Consider the following 24,250-nt stretch of genomic DNA (forward strand, 5'->3'; position numbering starts at 1 on the left):
CTAGCTTTACTCCTTCGGAAGTTAGCGTGCTTTCGACAGACAGACGGACGGACATGGCTAGATCGACATAAAATGTGACGACGATCAAGAATATATATATTCTTTATAGGGTCTCAGACGAATATTTCGAGTTACAAACAGAATGACGAAATTAGTATACCCCCATCTTATGGTGGAGGGTATATATATATATATATATATATATATATATATATATATATACATATACACATACAGCAAAATTAATTAAATTAATTACTACACCCAGATATATATATATATATATCTATATATATATATATATATATATATATATATATATATATATATATATATATATATATATATATATATATATATATATATATATATATATATATATATATATATATATATATATATATATATATATATATATATATATATATCTGGGTGTAGTAATTAATTTAATTAATTTTGCTGCTATTATAGCCGTAGTTCTACAATTTCAGAGCAGCAGGCTGACTGCTGAAATGTCTGTTATTTGCAGAAAATTACTGCTGCTTAATTATGACGAAGATGTTAGAAGAAACAAGTAAAAGCGTGCTAAGTTCGGCCGGGCCGAATCTTATATACCCTCCACCGTGCATCGCATTTGTCGAGTTATTTTCCCGGCATCTCTTCTTAGGCAAAAAGGTTATAAGAACAGATTTGCTCTGCTATTAGAGCGATATCAAGATATGGTGCGGTTTGGACCACAATTAAATTATATGTTGGAGGCCTGTGCAAAATGTCAGCCAATTCGAATAAGAATTGCGCCCTTTGGGGGCTCAAGAAGTAAAATAGAAAGATTGATTTATATGGGAGCTGTATCGGGCTATAGACCGATTCAAAACATAATAAACACGTATGTTAATGGTCATGAGAGGATCCGGCTTACAAAATTTCAGGCAAATCGGATAATAACTGCTACCTCTAGAGGCTCAAGAAGTCAAGTCCCCAGATCTGTTTATATGACAGCTACATCAGGTTATGAACCGATTAGAATCATACTTGGCACAGTTGTTGGATATCATAACAAAATACTTCGAGTAGTTACAAACAGAATGACGAAATTAGTATACCCCCCATCCTATGGTGGAGGGTATAAAAATAAAATGCATATCATAATAGCAAAAAATTTGGTATCCAAATTTCGGATGGGGTACCTAGGGGGGCTGCCCCTCCCTAAAACCTACCAAACATATATTTAGACCAATCACGACAATATGGGACTCAAATGAAAGGTATTTAGGATAAGAAAACGTATCTGATATCCAATTGTCGGACCAAGTGCTAGGGGGACCACCCCAACCCCCAAAACACCCCTAAATCGAACATATTTACGGACCATGGCAATATGGGATTCAAATGAAAGATATTTGCGAGTAGAATACGAATCTGATATCCAAATGTGACGCCACGTTTCTGGGGGTCCACCCCTTTCCCAAAACACCCCCCAAACTGGACTTATTTACTGACCATGAGAATATGGGGCTTAAAAAAAAGTATTTGAATGTAGAATACGAATCTGATATCCAAAAATGGGACCAAGTGTTTGGGGGCCGCCTCTCACCAAAAACATCCCTCAAAGGGGACAAATTTACGACCATAGCAATATGGGGCTCAAATGAAAGGTCTTTGGGAGTAAAGCACGAATTTGATATCAATATTCGGGAAAAGTGTCTATGGGGCCACGCCAACCCCACAACACCACCCAAATAGTGAGTATTTTCTGACTATTGCAATATGAGGCTCAAATAAGAGGGTTTTTAAAGTGGAACACGAATCCGATATATATTTTCAAGGCCAACTCACTGAGTGGCCGCCCATCCCCAAAACACCCCCAAGCCGGTTATATTTGCTGACTATGGAAATACGATATCAACATTAGGGGCCAACTGTCCAGCGGACGTCCCACCACCATAACAACCCCCAAATAGGACATATTTGCTCACCAAGACAATTTGGGTCTTAAAGAGAGTGGCTCTAAATTTTCATAGCGTTTAGGCCCCAAACCGAACATATTTGCTGACTTTTGCAATAAGGAGTTCAAATGAGATTAGAAAACGAATTTGATATCCAATTTTGAGGACAATGGCAATATGGGGTTCAAATAAATGATAAATGAAATCTATATAGATATATGAGAATAGAGCACGTTGCTGATATATTTTCCGGGCTTAGTGTTTGGAAGACCTCACTAATCCCCAAAACACCCCTAAATTGGGCATATTTACCGACCATGTCAAAGGGTCTACCCCCTTTCCAAAATACCCCACAAACAGCAAGTTTTTAGTGACCATCGCAATATTGGGCTCAAATAAAGGTATTTGGGAGTAGAATACGAATTTGATATCCAAATGAAGGACCATGTATTAAGGGCATCACCCCTTAATACAAAACACCCCCAAAGGGAAAAAATTTTTCGACCATGCCAATATGTGGCTCAAATGAAAGGTATTTCAGATTAGAAAACGAATTTGATAACCTATTTTGGGGCCATGTGTTTGGGGGACGCTTCATCCTGTAAGCTCCTCTTAAGCCAATGGCAATATGGGGTTTAAATAAATGGTATTTGAGAGAAGAGCACGATGCTGATATTTTTTCAGGGCCAAGTATCTAGGGGACCACCTCTCCCCCGAAAACACCACTAAATCAGACATCATGAAAATATCGGGCTGAAATGAAATATTTTAAGAATGGAGTACACCTTATATCCAAACTTCAATTCGTAGATCAATAAAGATCATATGGGATTATTTCACTAAAAGATCTTAAATTGTCGAAAACAAATATTCGAAGGAAACTTTTGTTCCATATAAAGTAAAAGAAGGCGCAGCGAAGCGTGCCCGGGTCAGCTTGTTTGTCATAAAAATTAATTAAAGGTATTTGGGAGTGCAACACGAATTTGATATGTGTGTCGAAATGTCTGAGGTGCCATCCCTCATTGCCCAAATTTTTAAAAACACCAGGAACCGAGCAGAGGCGAACTTTTTTGCATATCAATGAGTGCTTTCTGATTTAAGTTTAAACTCAATGATAAGGAACCTTTTTAATAGCCAGGTCCGAACGGCGTCCCGCAGTGCGACACCTCTTTGGGGAAAATTTTTTAAATGACCATGCATGGTATTGTAACTCGCAAACGTCGCTAACATTAAGAGGATTCGATCGTGTTCGGCGTCATAGGCTACAATGACACGAATTCGAGTTAAAAAGGCACAGCGGAGCGGGCCCAATTCCGTATTGAAAAATGAAATCTCTTGGCTTTACTCTTTTTACAGTTTGAGCACATATGCACTCTATCACCTTGATGCATTATACTGTGAGTGGTTTCTTTAACTTAAAGATACAAGTTTTTGTACGTGTAGTACAATGAAGAGGGTTACAGTTTATGAATTAATTTTGGTTTTAATTTCAGTATTTATTTTGTTCATTATTTTAACAAAAAAAAATGACCATTATATACGAGTACGCTTTGCGAAGCCATTAGAAAGAATCTGATAAATATTTTTGCTAATAATATGTCAAATAATTTGTATATCCTCCACCTTAAGAGGGAGGTATACTAATTTAGTCATTCCGTAGGTAACACATCGAAATATTGGTCTATGACCCCATAAAGAATGTATTTACAGTTGCGGTCAAAATAATAGGTGCGCAGGAAAATAAAAATCATTATTGGTTTAATTGTTTAACACAGACCTTCCTCCAATCCGACTGCTGCATTTACCGTTACGGTATGTCAGTGCAAAACAGAATATGCAATAATATTGGTACAATTGTTCAAAGTGCTGCAATTATAAATATTTAAAAATAGTCGCAATTTTAAGACAGTAAAAAAATAGCAGTGAACAAAAGATTTTGGAAAAACTCAGTAAATGTCAATATTCTCAAACGAAATTGAAGTGGAACGGTAAGAGAGCACTTCGGGTGTTATTTTGGGGATAGCTATCGTTGGACAAAAAAAGTTTTTAGCTGTAGTAACAACTTAAAGAGAAGATTTAATTTTATTGAATTGTTTTGCAAAAATTATAGGAAACAGATTTTTACACAAATTGAAAGAGAAATCAATATATAAAAAACCATTAACGACGATTGCAATTAAGCCCACGATTAAAGATGTAAGCACCAGAAAGTCCTTAGTGACTGTCACTATAATTAGAGACAGTATTTTTTCGTCCGATAGCATGGAAATTGTTCGCAGGATATTAGGTTAGGTTTGGTCGAAAAGAGGGTGCAGATAATAATCCGCCCCATGCCACTATGGACATACACCTAAGCCAGTAATCGGCTTGTTGTGCGCTCTAAAAACTACTTCTAAAAGGAAAATTTTAAGTTAGGAATTCCGTGCTGCTTACAAAATCCATAATTGGTTTCAATACCACTTCCCTAAGTTGGTTCATGTCTGATATTGTGTCTCTACCTAAGTACCGGTATCTGTTGAACGCGAAAGCCGGGCAATGACAAAGGAAATGCTCCAACGTCTCATCATCTTCCCCGCATGCCCTACACATGCTATCACTTGCCGCACCGATTTTACATAAGTGAGCTCGTAGTCCTATGTGTCCCGTTATGATACCAATAGCTATACTGACCTCCTTCTTGCTTCCTTTCAGTAATAGCCTCGTCTTCTCACGATCTGGATCCCCCCATAGGATTTTCGCCATCCTTCAAACCGTTTCGTTGTTCCAGAATGTTGCATGTGCATTCGTCGCCCACTTCCTTAACTCGGACTGCGTCGACCCGAAAGGCTTCGGGTTAACCAAGTTTATTGACGGCAGTCCTCTTGCCTTCACCGCCAAATCGTCTGCCTTTTATTTCCCCTTACTCCGTTATGGCCAGGCACCCAAACGATGCGGATTTTGCCATCCTCAAAGAAGGCGTTAATCTCCTTCTTACACTCCAAGACTGTTCATGACCTTACCGTCCTGGTTGTTATTGCCTTTATGGCAATTTTACTGTCGGTAAAGACGTTCACACTCGACGTCCTCGCGTCGACACCACAACACTTCACGCATTCCGTGATCGCCCGGACCTCCGCCTGCAGGACCGTATTATAGTCAAATGCTAATTGTTGCAAATTTTGCCCATGAACATTCCACTAAGGAACAGGGGCAAATTTTCACATATCAGTGAGTGCAGTCCGATTCAAGTTTAAGTTCAATGATAAGGGGACTTCTTTTTATAGCCGAGTACAAACGGCGTGCCACAGTGCGACACCTCTTTGGAGAGAAGTTTTACATATTATGGTCAGCAGTCTAAAACAGATCTTAGTCCCTGGGTTCTCAATGTAAACCCCCAGGCCCACTGTCCTCTAGCTTTGATCCATCCGTGTAACATGATCTTCCAGATGGCAATACTAGGGTTCCGTCAATCCAAGACTGTGCCAATGGGAGCAGCGTCAGCATCCATAATAGGTCATTTATGGTGGTCACCCATAGGAGCGGCGATAAAATGCCCCCCTGTGCCACTTTCTCGCAGGGTATTACACGACAATAATTTGTTTGGCCGAATTCCAGGAAATAAACACTTTTTGAAAAACATAGTATAAAGAGAACACAGATATGTATTCAAATCTCACATCAATAAGCCTATTGAAAAATTGTCAAACTGTGGCCAGATGAATGAAAAATTGTATTGTATTGTGGGGTGGTTAACGGTTCTGAAAACATGTAAAACGGTCGTAGAAATAATAATATGACCCTCGATAGACCACTAAGGCGGTAAAACATGGGGGATCAAATGCAATGGTTCGGGGACGTTTTCCTAACTAAGGTGTTGGTCCCATGTATACCATCGGAAAAAATGCTACCAAATGCATTAAAATACTCCAAAATATTAAGCTACCATGTGCGGAGCTTGAAATGACTATATCTTGTAAATTGCATCAAGATTATGACCCGAAGTTTAACAATCTTTTAGCAGTAAGGTGGTTTGAAATAACGACTTAATGGAATGTGTCGGGCCTTAATGCAAAAAAAAATTTAGTGGTGCAACTTCAAAGATTAGATAGCCATAGCAAAGTCGAATAATATTTTTAAGCCTTAGTGTGTTATTTAAGGTGCCTGACAAAAAAACTTTTCAGTGGAACGACTTTGTGAAAAATATTACATTCGATTACACTTCTTGAGCCTCTAGAGGGCGCAGTTCTATTCATAAACTGATCTCCCGAGTACACTTCTTGAGTCTCTAGATAATTTACTTCCGGGAAGACTTATTACAGCAAGTTTGGGGTCCGTAGATTCATAGAGATGAGCCACTTACATTGTATAATTTTCTCTGGAAAAGAAGAGTCGCGTATACTAATGTCATGGCCACGGTTTAGGAAGAGTTGCCGAGCTCTTTTAGATACATTCTTTAGGATGCTCTACGTATGACAGCAAAACGGGCGACTGTAAGTGGTCTAGGCTTTTATCCAGCGAAGTTTTTCTTTTCTATAGGAAGTAAAAGGTACACAAGGTGCGACCTGTCGGCTTGAAATAATGTTCTACTAATTGAAAGCACAAAATACCTGGTTGTCAAACGTTAGGGTTTTAAAACACATGTCATACATAGTGCGATTGTGCACTGAAGTATTAGCAATAGGGTGATCAATAACCCAGCTTTTTCCTAAAACCAGTTTTAGAACCATATCCAGAAAAATCAATTTCCTAATTTGTTAACTTATTGGAGATTACGAAAGCATTTCCTGTATTCGTATACTAAGATACATTTTTGTGACAATTTCAGATGTAAATTTTTGGTTTTAAAGAATAAATATGATATTAATAGATAATTTAGATTTTGAAATTGAAGACGGAAAAAATTGTACGCTATATACCCTTCAAATTAACAAATAAGCTGTAATTAACAAGTTTTTAACGTACTTTTGCTGCTTTTTGACTACAGTTAACTTTTCACTATTTGAAAACAGATACTTTAGTAAAAAACAAATAAAATCGTGTTAAGTTCGTCCGCGCCGAATTTGGATATTCACAACCAAGGATATAACATTCATCCTATTTTATTATCGTACATCTAACACGCTGGATGAATGCCTTCCATCTATCACAACGTGATCAATTTGGTTTCTCGCGTTTTGATCGGGTGACAGCCATGTGGCTTTGTGGATATTTTTATGTTGAAATCTGGTGCTACTAACTACCATGTTTTTTGCCGCGGCGAAATCTATCAGCCTCAACCCATTACTGGACGTTATCTCGTGGAGGCTAAACTTTCCGAGGCTTAAAACTACTCACTGTTTCATATTTCAGCGAAATCGGTTAGAAAGTAAAGCTTTTATGGGCTGCAAACCCTTTATCGGGAGATCGGCCTATATGGCAGCTGTATTTAAATATAGTCCGAAACATATTTAGGTCAGATGTCAGGAAGCCCTAAACTACTCACTGCTTTAAGTTTCAGCGAAATCTGATAAAAAAAAGCTTTAATGGGCTTCAGACCCTTTGTCGGGAAATCGGCCTATATGGCAGCTATATCTAAATATGGTGCGATTTGGACAGTTCAGGAACTTAACCAGCATGGACCAAAAAGACGTATCTGTGCCAAATTTCAGCTCAATATCTCAATTTTTGAAGACTGTAGAGTGATTACAACAAACGGACAGACAGACACACGGACATGGTTAAATCGTCTTAGAATTTTACGACGATCCGAAATATATATACATATCGGAAATGGATATTTCGACGTGTTGCAAACGGAATGACTAAATGAATATATTCCCTATCCTATGGTGGTGGGTATAAAACTTACTGCTGTCCCATTGTCAGCAGATTTGCTACTGTTATAGCAAACATTTTTGCTGTTTTGCTAACAAATTTCTCAAGGTGTATTCGAAAAATGAGCTAATACAGCAGCAGTTCAGCAGTGTTTGCTGAAATAGCAGTAATGTCTGCTTTCCCATTTTCAGCAGACAAAAACTGGTGTTTCAGCCAACATTTTTGCTGTTTTGAATAACAAATTTGGTTGAGTGTATGAAAATGAGAAGGTGGAGCAATTTAGTATTTTGTAATAATGGAAGCACAAGGTACGGTGGGCCATTAATTAAGGTAACCAGGTATTGTGTAATAAATTAAGAAATATTGTATCATCTGGTGATAAAACTGATTCTACGCATTGGGATATTCGCTAAGAAAAATATTCTTGAGGAATATCTTGCTGTTGCGATTGCTCCACAATTTATTTTGTATCGTAAATTTTTTGACCCACTCTATTGTACATGTGCACATTGTTGATGTATGCAACGCAAACCATTTAAAATGTCTTCAAGCAATGTAACAACAAAAAAGTGGACGACCTCGACGGGCAGCATGTATGTACCTACAGTATCTTTGTAAGAAAAAGGTTGTAGTTATGGGCTCCATAACGAATTTATGAACTGAGAGGCATAGTTAGTGAAAGCCGGTAATCGATTAATTTCAAATATATTTTTGTTACATCCCATTCGTATAGGTTTCACACAGGCGAAATAGTTTCCGTTTGCCAGCAATGATGAAATGTTTGTTTAGTTGGGATGTACGAGTATGACTTATTATACCCACTACCGAAGGATGGGGTGTATTAATTTTGTCACTCCATTTGCAAAACATCGATATATCCATTTCCGACCATATAAAGTGTATATATTCTCGATCGTCGTAAAATTCTAAGACGATCAAGCCATGCCAGACGATCAGTTTGTCCTTCTGTCCGCCTGTCTGTGGTAATCACGCTACAGACTTTAAAAATAAAGAAATTGAGATGAAACTTTGCATAGTTATTTTTTTAATACTCAGGTTAAGTTCGTAGATGGGCTCTATCGAACTATATATTTATATAGCCCCCTTATAGACCGAACTCCCCATTAAGGTCTTAGATCTATAAAGGCGCATTTATTACCCGATTTCACTGATATTTGTCATAGTCAGTTGTCTTGGCACCCTCGACACACTTACCGAGTATGCTTCAGATCGGACAATATCTTGATATAAACCCTATATAGACCGACCAGCCGTTTTAAGGTCTATAGCTCATAGAAGCCGCATTTATTACCCGATTTTACACAAAATTCGGTACAGTGAGTTGTCCTGAGAACCTCGATAACCATTTCGAATAATGTTTAGACCGGACAATATCTTGATATAGTCCCCTTGTCGGCCGATGTGACGATTTTATTACCGAATTCACTGAAATTTATTAACCGAATTCACTGAAATTTGGTACACTGAGATGTTTTGAGATCCTCGACAGCCGTATCAAATATGTTCCAGATAGGAAATACCTTGATATAGACCGATCTCCTGATTTAAGGTTTAAACCCCTTAGAAACAGCATTTATTACTCGATTTCGCATTGATATTTGGCACAGTGATTTGTCCTAGGACTTCCGTCATCCGTTTCGAATATGCTTCAAATCGGATAATGTCTTCATATAACCCGAATATAGACCGATTTAAAGTCTAAGGCCTATGGAAGCCGCACTTATTACCCTACCCGATTTTACTGAAATATGGCACTGTGAGCTGTGTAAGAAATTTCGTCGTCCTTGCGGAGTGTGGTTTAGATCAGACAATACTTGGCCATCATTAGCGAACCCATCCCAGCATCCTAGGGGGCTAAAACCCTTTAGATAGCAATTACATAAGCAAATTTTATCGAAAACAATGACATATTTAAAATAGGGAGGGATGCCAAAAACTTTTCTGGAGGGTGAATAGCCCATCTTATGGCCGCCATATGTGCCGATTTACTGATTTATGGGTTGTCACCCATAACTTACGTATTTATTATGCGATTTTGGTATTGTTTCTATTATTTAGTACTTACTTTTCTTTAATTGGCCATTACAGAAAATTTATTCCTCTAGCCGAACGTAGAATAGATATCCAAGCTTCTCGATCTTCTTCTCTTCTATTATTTAGTATGGTGAGTTGCATTATACCCCTACACGTTCTTCTCCAATATAGTGCTAATCGAATAATATTTGAATATAACTGTCATATACCTGGCCAATTTATTAGCCGATTTTGCAAAATTTTGGGATAGTGTCCTGCTTTAGACGCTCGACCTACATCGGAACAAATTTCGCTATAGCTGAAAAGGGGTCATAAATGATACATTTTCAACGGATTTTGGCGATTTTGTGGTTAATATTGTATACCTGAGCTGAAGGATATCCAATGTTTGGCCCGGACGAACTTAATGCCTTTTTACTTGTTGGTGTTGTTCCATCAACCAAGTAGCATATGAAAACCAAAATTGCAGAGACAAGTCCTTCCTGGTACTATATTATCAATGTCGGCCTGCATATCCATGTAAGGGATTTTCGGCGGACCCCAGAGTTCGGGTATCAGATTGGTACTTACTTCTCAAAGTCCTTTTGTTTGAGTATCCCATATTGTTCCAGGGCTATAAAATGAAAACTCTACTTCAAAATAACTTTCATTTGAGGCCTATATTGACCCGGTAAACCTGTATATCCGTTCTGCCTTTTCTATAGACACCACCGTAAGATGGTGGTATACTAATCTAGTCATTCAGTTTGTAAAACCTCGAAATATTGGTCGAGGACCCCATAAAGTATGTAAATTCTTGATCGTCTCGAAATTCTGATTCGAACACGCCATGTCTGTCCGTCCGTCTGTCGAAATCACGGTAGCGGTTGAACGCATAGAGCTAACCGCTTGAAATTTTGCACAGATACTTAATAATAATGTAGGTCATTGGGAATTGCAAATGAGCCATATCGGTTCAGAATTGGATATAGCTCCCATATAAACCGATCTCTCCAATTGTCTTCTTGAGCCCATGAAAACCAACATTTTTGTTGGGGCCAAGTACGGTAACATCGGGGCCAAGTACGGTCCAAATTAGTCGATAACCTGATATAGCTCCCATTTAAACCGATCTTCCGATTTGACTTCCTGAGCCCCTGGAAACCACAATTTTTGTCCGATTTGGCTGAAATTGCACATAGTGTTCTATTATGATTTCCAACAATTGTGCCAAGTACGGTCCAAATCGGTATATAGCCTGATTTAGCTCCCATATAAACCGATCTCCCGATTTGACTTCTTGAGCTCTTACAAGCCATGATTTTTATCCGATTTGGCTGAAATTTTGCATATAGTGTTCTGTTCTGAATCTCAATAACTGCGCCAAGTACCTGAGCCGATATATAACTAGATATAGCTCCGATATTTAAGCAGAATCCATGGTGGTGGGTTCCCAAGATTCAGCCCGGCCGAACTTAGCACTCTTTTGCTTGTTTTTGGCTCGGGAGGTTTCCCAGGCACTTGGTGTCCAAAACTAATATCAGATTCGTACTCCATTTCTAACATCATATCATTTGAGTCCCACAGTGAAAATAAAATTGTCCAAAAATTTATGTTTTTCCTCATTCGTAGGATTTTATCAATGAAAACGAGCCAAAGAACCAAAACTTTTAAATAAAGATGCTATTTATACCCTACACCACCACTGTGGTACAGGGTATTATAGATTTGTGCATTTGTTTGCAACGCTAAGAAGGAGAAGAGCTAGACTGATCGATAAGTATATGGATCGGCTTAGAATCACTCCCTGATTCGATTTAGCCATATCCGTCTGTCTGTCTATGTATTCTTGTAATCAAGGTACAGGTCGAATTTGTAGTCCGATTTCCGCAAAATTTTGCACAAGTCTATTTTTTGGTCCAAGGACGAACGCTATAAAAATCCGTCCAGATTTAGATGTAGCTCCCATATATATCTTTCATCCGATGTGCCCTTTTAAAGCTGTAGAAGCCACAATTTTGGTGCAATCCTTACAAAATTTGGCAAAAAATGTTTTTTTTGACTTCCCAATATGTGTACGAAATTTCATTGAAATCGGTCCAGATTTAGATATAGCTCCCATATATAACTTTCATCCGATATGGCCTATAAAGGTTGTAGAAGGCAAAATTTTGGTCCGATCTTTACCAATTTTAGCATGAGATGTTTCGTGAGACGTCTTAATACGTGTGCAAAATTTCATCAGAATCGGTTCAGATTTAGATATAGCTCCCATATATAACTTTCATCCGATTTGACCTATTAAGGCTGTAGAAGGCAAAATTTTGGTCCGATCTTTACCAAATTTGGAACGAAGTGTTTTTTTTTTGACGTCCTAGTATGTGTGCAGATTTATTTATAGCTCCCATATATATCTTTCATCCGATATGGCTGTAGAAGACACAATTTAAATCCAATCTTAACCAAATTTGGCACAAAGTGCTTTTTTTGACGTATGTATGTATGTGTGCAAAATTTCATCAGAATCCGATCAGATCTATATATAGCTTCCATATATATCTTTCATCCGATATGTCCTTTAAAGCTGTAGTAATACAATTTTGGTACGATCTCTACAAAATTTTTCATGAGATGAATTTCATCAAAGTCGAAGTAGTTTTAGAAAACACTCCAATATGCGTTTCGACTTTTAAGGCTGTATAAGCCACAATTTTCGTACCATCGCAAGAAAATCGTACAAGGTTCTATTCGATATTTCAATAGGATAAGAATTGCGCCCTCCAGAAGCTCTAGAAGTCTAGGCCCAAGATCGGTAGGTATATCAAAAAATGCAGCTATATCAAATCATGGACCGATTTGGCCCATTTACAAACCCAACTAACCTACACTAATAAGAAGTATTTGCGCAAAATGTCAAGCACCTAGCTTTACTCCTTCGAAAGTTTGCAGGCTTTCGACAGACAGTCGGACGGACAGATGGACAAACATGGCTAGATCGACTTAAAATGACGATCATGACGATCAAGAATATATTTACTTTATGGGGTCATCTTTCACTGTTGTCTTGTCCAATGTCAATTCCCCTTTCAATGATATTTTGACCTTCATTTTAACAAACAAGTAAAAGCGAGCTAAGTTCGGCCGGGCCGAATCTTGGGAACCCACCACCATGGATTCTGCTAAAAATGTATATAAAATAAATTTACTTAAAGGGCATAATTTTATTCTACATACTTAACGACTGCCAAACCAGAAAAAATTAAAGCTTCTAGGAACCGAACAACTGTGATCAAGAGACCTCTTTACATGGGATCTATATCAGGTTATAGACTGATTTGGAACGTATTTGGCACAACAGAATACTGCATGCCAATTCAGCCAATTCGGACAAAAATTACGTCTTGTAAGGGCTCTAGAAGTCAAATCGGGTGATCGGTTTATAAGGAAGCTATATCAGGTTTTAGACCGATGTTGACCGTACTCGGCACAGTTGTTGAAAGTCATAACAGAACACTACATGCAAAATTTCAGTCTAATCTGAAAAAATTGCGGCCTCCGGGGGCTTAAGAAGTCAAATCGGAAGATCGGTTCATATGGGAGCTATATCTAAATTTTAACCGATATGGCCCATTTGCAATTTCCAACGACCTACATCAATATTAAGTATCTGTGTAAAATTTCAAGCGGCTAGCTTTACGTAGCTTTTTGGTACTTGTTTAGTGCCAAAATCTACAAATTTCTAAAAACTCTCAGATCACCACAGTGTAACTAAATACCAAATTTAGAACTTTAGCTCAATCCGTAAAAATTACCAACTTCGACCGCTATCGTGAATTCGACTCAGAATGTCGAGACCATCAAGAATATATATACTTTATGGGGTCTTAGACGAATATTTCGAGGTGTTACAAACGAAATGACTAGATTAGTATACCCCCATCCTATGGTGGTGGGTATGCAAATGCAAATTTTGCCGATGAACATTCCACTAAGGAACAGTGGCAAACTTCTCACATATCAATGAGTGCAGTCCGGTTCAAATTTAAGCTCAATGATAATAATAGCATGCCCTCCTTCTTATAGCCGAGTCCGAACGGCGTGACATAGTGCGACACCTCTTTGGAGACAAGTTTTACATAGAATTGTACCTCACAAATGTTGCCGGCATTAGGAGGAGAAAACCACCTTTGAAAATTTTTTCTTCGCTACGGTGGCTAGTGGTGGGTATAAAAATCCTTAAGAAGAAGAATATTTTTTTCACCAAAGGGAATGTTTCCTTAAAAGGTTGGAAATTTGATCATCTTTAAACTAGTTTAGGTTGAAAAGAGGGTGCGAATAATAAGCCGCCCCATGCCACTATGGACATACACCTCAGTCAGTAATCGGGTTGTTGTGCGTTCTAAATAATAATAAAAAGTAACCTCGAAAAGAGAAAATCTAAGCCACGAAGTCAGTGCTACTTACAAAACTCCTAATTGTTTGCCATGCCACGCCCCTAAGTTGGTTTATGTCTGGTATCGTGTCCCCACGTATTTGCCAATGTCTGTTAGCCGCGAAAACCGGGCAATGACAAAGGAAATGCTCCAACGTCTCATCATCTTCCCCGCATGCCCAACACATGCTATCACTTGCCGCACCGATTCTACATAAGTGAGCTCGTAGTCCTATGTGTCCCGTTATGATACCAAAAGCTATACTGACCTCCTTCTTACTTCCTTTCAGTAATAGCCTCGTCTTATCTGGATTTCCACTTAGGATTTTCGTCGTCCTGCCGATCGTTTAGCTATTCCACAGTGTTAAATGCGCGTTCGTAGCCCACGCCCTTTACCCGGACTGCGTCTACCCGAAGCCTTCGGGTTAACCAAAAAGAGGGCAGTCCTCTGACCTTCACTAAATTGTCTACTCTTTCATTCCCCATTACTCCCCATTATCTGATTTTGCTGAAATTTATGGTCCAGATTTGGATATAGCTGTCATATAGACCGATCCGTCGATTTAGGGTCTTAGGTCCATAAAAGCCACATTTATTATTCGATTTTGCTGAAATTTGGGACAGTAAGTTGAGTTAGAGCACTCGAAATCCCTTTTTAATTTGGCTCAGATCGGTCCAGATTTGGATGTAGCTGTAATATAGACCGATCTCTCGATTTAAGGTCGTTCGCCCATAAAAGGTGCATTTACTGTCCCATTTTGCAAAAATTTGGGGCTGTGAGTTGTGTTAGGGCCTTCGACATCCTTCTTCAATTTGGCCAGATCGGTTCAGATTTGGATAAAGCTGCCGATCTCTCGATTGAAGGTTTTGGGGTCATAAAAGGCGCATTTATTATCCGATGTCGTCGAAATTTGGGACAGTGAGTTGTGTTAAGCTCCTCGACATGCTACTGCAATATGGCACAGATCGGTCCAGATTTGGATATGGTTGCCATATAGACCGATCTCTTGATTTAAGATTTTGAGCCCTTTAAAGGTGCATTTATTGTCCGATGTTCCCGAAATTTGGGACAGTGAGTTGTATTAGGGCCTTCGACATTCTTCTTCAATTTGGTCCAGATCGGTTCAGATTTGGATAAAGCTGCCATATAGATCGATCTCTCGATTTATCTCTCGATTGAAGGTTTTGGGGCCATAAAAGGCTCATTTATTGTCCGATGTCGCCAAAATTTGGGACTATGAGTTGTGTTGGGCCCTTCGACATTTTTCTTCAATTTGGCTTAGATCGGTCCAGAATTGGATATAGCTGCCATATAGATCGATCTCTCGATTTAAGGTTGTGGGGCCTTAAAAGGCGCATTTATTGTCCGATTTCGCCATCTTGGCCCAAAACTGTCTAGATGTGGATATAGCTGCCCATGTCTCGATTTAAAGTCTTGGCGACATAAAAGGCGCAATTATAATCCAATTTCGCTGAAATTTGACACAGTGTAAGTTACTGTGTTAGGCTTTTCGACATCCGTGTCGTATATGGTTCAGATTAGTATATTTTTGGATATAGGTACTAAAAAGATCAATATTTTGTTATACACAATTGAACAATGACTTGTACTTATTAGTACTAGGTCCAAATCAGAACATATATAGTAGCTATATCGAATACTATGGGACATAAGGTATGCATTTTCCCCTGGATTTTGACGAAAATTGGTTTACATATATACCCGAGGTGGTGGGTATCCAAAGTTCGTCCCGGCCGAACTTAATGCATTTTTACTTGTTTTTTGTTTGGCTTGGCCTCCAAATTTCATAGAAGATTCTTATTCTAGATACTTTTGAGTCCCAAATTGTCCCCATAATTCACTTTTTATATTGAATGTTTTTTTTTTTTTGGGTAAGGTGGAGGGTTCACCCTCTTCATATCAATAATCATTTCTTAAGCCGTTTTTGAGTCTGTACAGAACAATTAAACACACAGCAAATGCAAATTTGCCCATGAACATTTCATTAAGGAACGGGGGCAAATATCTCACATAACAAATAGTGCTATCCGATTAAATTTTAAGCTCAATAGAGGCTACTGTAGCTCAGAGGTGAGCAAGCCCGGCTGTGAAGATGAACGCCTGGGTTTGAAGCCTGGTGAAAACATTGGAAAAAATTTTCAGCGGTGGTTATCCCCTCATAATGCTGGCTACATTCGTGGGGTACAATTTAAAACTTCTGCCCAAAGAGGTATCGCTACTGTAAAAAGGAGGTCCCTTATCAAATAAACACAATGTGACTTATATAAAGAGTTCTTAAACTTTGGAGCCGATGTTGATTTTGAATAACTTTAACGCGTTGCTCGATAATATATCTATCCATGTTTCAAATAAAACTAATCTGAAATTGAGAAAGAAAACAGAAAAAACTTGACGTTTAAATTGGGTTCACATTCAAAGTCGGCCCTTTAAATGTAACCACCCTTTAACAGATTTTTAATTTTTTATTAATAATTTCCAATCTTTATAAGACAAACTATTGACATTAAAATGTAACGTTAACGATAAACTCGAATTTTTTCAGTTGACTGCTGCTGTTATGCTGATAGCATTTATGAAAATGATGACGTTCGTGTCTTAAATCTTTTGATTCTTACTATGAGAAACCCTCAACGCTCTTTTGTTTTTGGTTGGAAGGTCACTCCAATAGGCATGAATCAATGAATGAATTTGTTCTACAGTTAAGCGTTTCCCAGAAGACGATTATGAATCAAAGAAGGAGTATTCGGTTTTTCGGTATTTTAACCGCAATATATCTCGAACAAAAACACACAACATAGCGCACACACTTGCAAGGCGTATATGACAAAAACGAACAAGAAGAAGAATGAAACAGCTTTAAACAAAAGTCCGACTTTGTGCAGAGCTTCGACAAAGAAAAAACGCAAGACTTCAACTCAGTTTGCTGAAGACAACGAACCCGACAAGTGCCAAGTCGAGGAAACGCGGATACGAGACGCATAGAAAACGGTGGGTAAATGAAAAAAAAAAACAACAACAACAAAGTGGCCAATAGAGAAATATTGAATAGCATAAAACAGATGTGAGTGTAACCGTTGTGCTGATGGCTGGTTTTGAGCGCATAGTGAGAGGAATATTTAAGTAGCCAGCCAGCCAGTCAACCAGCCACTAACCAACTCCAAGAGTAAATATGTGTGTGCAAAGAAATACAAAAGTATCTTTCAGATAAAACATAACAACCACAACAAATACAACACCAAAAAAAAAGCTACAATAAATGTTAAATATTTTTGAAATTAAACATAACGCAACCGTACAAAAATGAGCCACGCAATAGTAATTCCATGAAAACTGGCAAAAAGAATGCAAACATTTGAAAAATACAAAGAAAAATCGCGTTTCTAGTATAAAGAAAAAATTCAATATATACAAAAAGTGAAAATTGTTAAAGAAATCCATACCACTGCTACACATCTATCGTACGTAGTTTGTGTTTGAAAAAAGTGAAACTAAAAGTGTTAAGAAATTCCACATGATATGAGCTTTGTTTCTGTTTCTGTGCCTTTCTTCAATCTTGTCTGCTGTTGTTGCCATCTTATCTTGTCTTTTGGCATTCCAAGTCACAATTGTTGCCTAAGATGAGATGTGTTCATAGATGGTGAAGTATTCTGATCTCTTCAAGTGTGAGTAAGTGTGGCTTAGTGTCAAACATCTCTGAGAACCCTGTATTATATGCCTCAATATGAAAATTGTTGATCAATATGTGCGCATGTTTGCATGCAGAACTCGCTCTTCTAAACTGCTACTGGATTACTGACCAAAACTAGTGAATTTTAATAGCCTACAATCCTTCAAATCTCATTTGCAAAAAATTTTTACATATGTGCTTTTCTATTTTGTCAAACTTTTTGATTGTTTAAATCATGTGAAAGTTTTTTTACCCGTTTGGCTATATTTGCTTTTATGGATGTTATAATGTTTTCTTTTGCTTTCGTATATTTTTCTTTCCGTTTGTTTCTCTCTGGCCAATAAGGTAGTTAAACGAAGAGAGTTTTAAATGACAATATTGCTAATGGTGTCTATAGACTCTCAAACAAAATGCCTACGCACATGCGCTCTTCTTTGCCAATGTGGTTTTACCATATTCTAAAAAGAAACAAAAACAATAATAATAACTACTGCTTTTGAAGTGATGCAGATAAAAAGTACAATTAAATCCGTTGTAGTCCTATATCTTTTGGGACAACATGAAGCTTATTCTTGGAATGCAATAGTTTCTACTAACGTTGGCTTTCTGTTGTAAATCTCATATTTCTTTGGCACTCTAAAGAACATATACATATGTATATATCAAATAGTCACGGAATTTCTAGTCATTTTCGGAATCCTCCTGTCTATCTGTCAAAAGCATGCTGTCTTCCGAACACATAGTCATCCATAAAAAAAATCATCTTCAATTAAAATCTTTAGCCCTACACATCAGTAAGAGAGCCATTGGGAAAAGTTGGGTCTTAAACCGCGTGTCATGCAATGGTTAAATACTGCAGTTGTCAAACCTATAATGCTATATGGTGTTGTGGTCTAGTGGGCGGAGCTTCAAAAGTTCACCTACTGCTCAGTAATCTGGCAGAACGAAAGGATGACTTGTTTGGGCATAACAAATCACAAACGCACCATCTGGTTGAGGCTACTGTGCTTGATACAAAACCCGATGTTCCAGGTAGTGTCGATTGCACAGTACTACCTGATACAACCGATTGGAACTACAGTATCCCCCGTAATAGAAGGTACGTAGACTTCCAAACTGATAGTTCCAAACTAGACGACTAAGTTCTCATTGGAGTGCACTCCGGAGAAATAGAAATGTTCATATCGAGGAGATCACCCGACAATTGTTGTGTGCATCAAGTGGAGATCCTTGCAATTAAAGTAGTGGTGGAATGTCTAAGATATAATGTCATACCGACTATGGGCAGAAATATCTTCTCAGACAGCCAGGTAGCCATTAAAACCATAGAGAACGTATTTCGGAATTCAAAAACCGCCCTCGACTGTCACAGATCTATGAACGAAATAGCTGAACAGTTCAAATTTCACCTGTTCTGAGTGGCAGGAACAGAGGTTATGCAAATCCAAATTCGCCCAGTGAACATTCCACTTAGGATCGGGGGCAAACTTCTCACATATCAATGAGTGCAGTCCGGTTCAAGTTTAAAGCTCAATAATAAGGGACCTCCTTTTTACAGCTGTGTCCGAACGCCGTGTCGCAGTGCAGTGACACCCTTTGGGAAGAAGTTTTTACATGGCTGCCATACCAAATGGTACAGTACCTCCCAAACGTCGCCAGCATTAGGAGGAGAAAACCACCACTGATATTTATTTTCTGATGCTCTCGCCAGGGTTCGAACCCAGGCGTTCAGCGCCATAGGCGGACGCTAATCTCTGCGCTACGTTGGCCCCACAGAGGTATGCCAGGGTATTGTAGAGCAGACGAACTTGCGAGACTAGAAACTACTTCATACATTCCAGGGGAATTGAAATTTGTGGTTATGCCACGAATTCCAGCGACATTCAAGCTTGGCTTCCCGGAAAAGGCCCGAAGACCAACGAATAACATATGGTCACAAAGTGCGGGTCATGAACACTCAAAAATTATAAGGCTATATATACTGCTTTGCTGTCATTGGCTAGTAATGACAGGTCACTGTCTGAAAAACATTCTGACAGACTGAAGGTTGTAAATAATGACTTCTGCAGAAGCTGTAAGTATGCCGCTTTAGTTGCTATCGTCCCAAAACTAATTTGACTATCCGTGAACACATCCATAGTTGCAGGTTTCGTATTAGCACTATACCCGTTCACTCAATCCCTAATAGCTTGGATCTCTGCCAGAAGGATGGCTAAAAAAAGCTCGATGATTGGATCTTTAGTGAAGGCAAACATCGAGCCATTTGTATAGCAACAGCAACCATGTGGTATTTAGAGAGGTTTCTCCATACCTCCATCCTTGGTTTTCGTGTTTATCATCCGACCTTAGGTTAGGTTGAAAAGAGGGTGCAGATATTAATCCGCCCCATGCCACTATGGACATACACCTAAGCCAGTAATCGGCTTGCTGTGCGCTCTAAAAACTATAAAGTAACCTCTTACAACAAAATCTAAGTTAGGAATTCCGTGCTACTTACAAAATCTTTAATTGTTTTCCATGTCACTTCCCTAAGTTGGTTCATGTCTGGTATAGTATTCCCACCTAAGTGCTGGTATCTGTTAGAAGCGAAAGCCGCGTAGTGACAAAGGAAATGCTCCAATGTCGCATATATTATAAACTTTGCATGCACTACACTCGCTATCACTTGCCGCACCGATTTTGCATTAGTGAGCTCGTAGTTCTATGTGTCCCGTCATGATACCAATAGCTTTACTTACCTCCTTCTTACTTCTTTTCAGTAATAGCCTCGTCTTTTCACGACCTGGATGCCCCCATAGGATTTTCGCCGTCCTACCGACGGTCTCGTCTGCCCATTCATTCATTTTGTCATCTTCAAAGAAGGCGTTAATCTCCTTCTTACACTGCAAGACTGTTCGTGAACTTACCGTCCTGGTTGTTTTTGCCCTTTTGGCAATTTTACTGTCCGCAAAGATGTTCACACTCTATGTCCTCGCGTTAGGACCACACCAACTCACGCATTCCGTGATCGCCCGTATCTCCGTCTGTAGAACCGTATTATGGTCAGGCAGTCTTAAACAGATCTCAGTCCCTGTGTTCTGAATGTAGACCCCCAATCTCACTCTGTCCTCTAGCTTTGATCCATCCGTGAAACATGATCTTCCAGATGATAATACTAGGGTTCCGTCAATCCAAGACTGTGCCGATGGCAGCAGTGCCTCGCACTCGACCTCAAGGTTCATCTCAGGTATCCGATCGGAAACCTCTTCCCTTCCTTCCAAGTTTCCTATCGTCACTTTGGTTATACCGCTATAGTATGAGCTGCTCCCATTCTCCCATCGCCTTAATTCTCATAGCCGCAGTGGCTGCCTCACACCTAATCTGTATGTCAATGGTACTGCCTAATCTTCAAAGCCGTCCCCAGCACCCTAGAACCGTCCTGAACTGGCACGACAACACTTTTGTAGAAACATCGCTCATTTTCTACGAAAGTACTCGTAGAAACAGTGGACTATCATGGGATTCAGTCCCTATTTCGGTCGCCTGGCTCATCTTCATAGTCACAACATCGATGGACATTCTTGTATACTCCTGAATAAGATACTTCCAGTTTAGTTCCTTGACCAACTCCGCCTTCAAATATTTCATTGCATCCAACAGTTCATAGCATTCTGCAGTTCAGAATGGTTCATCTAGCATCGATGAGATGAGATGCACATATTGTCCATCTATTCCTCAGCTTGGGGTTTATCCCATCTCTGGGAGACTTGTCCACCTGGTAAAAGTATCAGTATTGGTTTTAGGTTAAAGGTCCCCTCAATGCCAATGCACACTGACAACGTATACATTTACAGCATCGAAGGTGGTGTCCACTATTCGCTTCATAGTTCTCTTTCAACGAGATGTCTGAATAGTCCAAAATCCACCTGTTGTGGGTGCCGGGCCGCAAAGATATCTCAGGGAATTGTAAAGCGGACGAGATGGACCACTAGGAACTGCCTTATACATTCCAGGGATACTGGAATCTGTGGGTATGCCTCTAGCGACATGTAAGCTTAGTTTTCAGGACCAGGCCCGAAGGACAACGCATGATTCCAAAACTATGTGGCCTAATCTAGACTTGAAGAGGTCTACTGTTTTGCTGTCATTGGCTAGAACAGACGTCTCAGTCATTGTGTCCGTCAAGACAGGTCACTGTCTAATCGGAAAACATGCTGACAAACTGAAGGTTGCCAGCACCGAATTTTACAGAAGCTGTGAGGACATCGAAGAGGAAGAGACTATAGAACACCTTCTGTGTGTGTGTCCCGTACCAGCAGTCAGAAGGAGTTCCACTTTTTGTTCTCATTTTTTTGAGAACCTAAAGCTGTTGGGCTTTTTAAAGTGGGCTTTTTAAAGTGATTTTGATGGTTCAACGGTAGGAACTAGGAATCATCCTTCTTCTGTTCCTGTGGTATCACAATGGACGAAAACGCCTATGTGAGTCTGATGGCAGACTGTCACTTAAACCTAACCTAACTCGATGCTTTCCTCTTTGGAGAGAAGTTTAACATGTCATAGTACCTCTCAAATGTTGCCAGCATTAGGATGGGAAAACCACCGCTGAAAATTTTTTCTGATGGTCTCGCCAGGATTCAAATCCAGTCGTTCAGTGTCATCGGCGGACGTGCTAACCTCTGAGCTACTATGGCCTCCAGAATTTTTTTTAATATTTTCTCGCGGGATTTAATAAAGGTGTTTAGCTTTAAAGGCAGACATGCAAATCTCTTAGCTACAGTGACCCCTTGATCATTGAGCTTAAATTTGTATCGGACAGCACTCATTGATATTTGAGAATTATCCCCTCAGCTTTTTAATGGAATGTTCATGGGTAAATTTGCATTTTTCAGTCGTTGAGTAAGCGTTGCGTCGCTATCCTCTTTGCTGATAACCCTGCGAGACCTGTTATTTACTTACTTTGGCGACCATGACAAAACTTTTGGTTGTTTGCCTATTTACATCGAGTTTCGGGATGTCTTTCTTACATTTCCATGAGACAATTATTTGATTGATTCTTGAACTAAAGTCATTCTAAAGTTACCTTGCCTGATATTACCTTGACCTTCTGAATTAACCAAACATTTTTCTTATTACTTCGTCGATCATCAATGCAAATTTTCCCATGAACATTCCTTTAAGGAACAGAGCAAACTTCTCACATAACAACAGTCCTATTCAAGTTTTAGCCCAATGATATGTGGCCTCCTTGTTATGGCGAGTCCGATCGTCGTGCCGCTTAGCGACACACACTTTTTATAGAAGTTTTAATATGGCTGAACACCTTACAAAGGTCGCCAGCATTTTTAAGGGTAAAACCACCACTGAAAATTTTTTCCTCATATTCACAGCGGGATTTGAACCCAGGCTTTCGGTGTCATAGACAGACATGTTAGTATCTGCACCAAGGTGGCCTCCAGTCAGCATTCAATAAAATACTAGTATTTGCTTTCTCTCATAGTTCACAGAGAAATTTGTTAGTAAAAACAGCAGAAATGTTTGCTGCAGCCGCAGAAAGTCTGCTGAAAATGGAACAGCTGCAATTTTTTGCTAAAACTGCAAACATTTTTTACTGTTTTCAAATGGTAACATTTAAAAATATTTAAAAAATTTATATTCAAGCTTATGACGTACAACTTTTTCCAGTTTTTTACAATTTGCCAATTTTTGAAATGTACTACTACTATGGTTTTAATAATTTGGAAAAAAATTATCGCCTAAAATTGCCATTTTTATACCCTCCACAATAGGATGGGGGCATACTTATTTCGTGATTCTGTTTGTAACTCCTCGAAACTCCTCGTCTCAGACCCCATAAAGTATATATATTCTTGATCGTCATGACATTTTATGTCGATCTAGCCATGTCCGTCCGTCCGTCTGTCTGTCGAAAGCACGCTAACTTTCGAAGGAGTAAAGCTAGCCGCTTGAAATTTTGCACAAATATTTCTTATAGCTGTAGGTCGGTTGGGATTGTAAATGGGCCATATCGGTCCATGTTTTGAAATAGCTGCCATATAAACCGATTTTGGGTCTTGACTTCTTTAGCTTCTATAGGGCGCAATATTTATCCGATTTGGCTGATGAAATTTTGCATGAAGTGTTTTGTTATGATTTCCAACAACTACTCTAAGTATGGTCACAATCGGTTCATAACCCGATATAGCTGTTATATAAACTGATCTAGGGTCTGACATCTTGAGCCTCTAGAGGGCGCAATTCCTATCTTATTTGGCTGAAATTCGTTATGACTTTCAACAACTGTGCCAAGTATGAGTGAAATCGGTGCATAACCTGATATAGCTGTGATATAAACCGATCTGTGGTCTTGACTTCTTGAG

General features: G+C 39.0%; 1 protein-coding gene across 2 annotated transcripts in view; it reads left to right on the forward strand.

Moving 5' to 3' along the window:
- The first annotated feature begins 17,144 nt into the window (after positions 1-17,144).
- Positions 17,145-24,250, forward strand: part of LOC106085815 (chitin synthase chs-2) — an 86,046-nt gene continuing 78,940 nt past the window's right edge. For both annotated transcript variants that reach the window (XM_013250236.2, XM_013250237.2), the window contains exon 1: positions 17,145-17,215. The gene's annotated coding sequence lies outside the window, so the exon portion shown is untranslated. The remainder of the gene's footprint in view (positions 17,216-24,250) is intronic.

Source organism: Stomoxys calcitrans, chromosome 2 (genome assembly GCF_963082655.1).
Source record: "Stomoxys calcitrans chromosome 2, idStoCalc2.1, whole genome shotgun sequence".
NCBI classification, from domain to species: domain Eukaryota; kingdom Metazoa; phylum Arthropoda; class Insecta; order Diptera; family Muscidae; genus Stomoxys; species Stomoxys calcitrans.